The sequence below is a fragment of the Nicotiana attenuata genome, unplaced genomic scaffold, assembly GCF_001879085.1.
Source record: "Nicotiana attenuata strain UT unplaced genomic scaffold, NIATTr2, whole genome shotgun sequence".
NCBI lineage: Eukaryota > Viridiplantae > Streptophyta > Magnoliopsida > Solanales > Solanaceae > Nicotiana > Nicotiana attenuata.
Window position 1 is genome coordinate 40,001 of NW_017675817.1, and position 1,248 is coordinate 41,248.

Consider the following 1,248-nt stretch of genomic DNA (forward strand, 5'->3'; position numbering starts at 1 on the left):
ACTTTCTGTATCTTCAATGTTTTCTTCTAAGGGCTGCTTGTGTCATCCATGATTATCCTTTATTTTTTCAGCAAAATTCTAATATTGGATTATATAAATTCACGTATTTTTTTAGAGCATCTTCTTATAATTAGGTTGCCATACGAATGGACACTAATTTTGAAAGAGTAAGTTTGTTTCGACTATAAAGGTTAGTTAAACAATTGAAAGCACACAACCGTTTCAGGAAAGGACTCTTCAAACTAATAATTTTTTATTTAAATATAATTATAAAAAAGTCTTTAACTTTTAGTGGGCATTTTAGTAATTTAACTTTTAACTTAAAGGCTTCTCACTTTTAATATAGTATAGATATATATCATAATAATAATAATAATAATAATAAAGGATATTCAATATATGTTATGTACCTCTAAAACCTAAAATATAACCTATAAAAGCACTGTAGTTTTTGGACAAAGGGTGGTCAACTGACCACCCTAACCCAAGTGTGCCTTTGCCCTGAATACCAAGGCATATATCCCCTAAAATAATGCGTTTATTCTAATATGTATGTTCTTTGATTTTTGTTAGTATTATTTTAATAGGCATCGTTTGATATATTCTAAATTATATGATTGGAGATAATCATTAATTTGTGGTATAAAAAACGATTGTTGTTCACTTTGGTTGTTTGGTAAGATCGTAACTAAGTGGGAATGTTTTGATAGTTTTAGAAAATTATGGGTATAAGCCATGTTTCATATTTTCAAGAAGAATTACGTTCAAACATCAATTTCATCATAAATTTTTTTCTTTCTTTCTTTGGAAAACGATGATATCAATACACAACTTAATCTTTCATAGGAGTATCAAACTTCACTCAAATCACCATAGCAGATATTGATTTGAAATGCTTATTTAACTGAAGTTTTGATTTGATATGAAGTTTATGTTTAGATGACACTTTTTGCACAACAAAAACAAATATTTAAAATGAATTGATGTTTGGATATAGCTCTTCAGAAAACTTCACTCCATACATTAACACAACGTGCACAAATTATATCATGATCAACCTGTTCAAACACCACAAGTTAATTCCTAAAATACAATTATAAATCTAACAAGTAATTTATCTTCACACACAAAAAAAAAATGCGAAATACATGTAATATAATATCACTTAGGTAATAAACCTCATTTGAAAAACACATAGCACACATTTCTCTATGGATGCAAACACCAAGTGCGAGTAAGTTTTTCGAA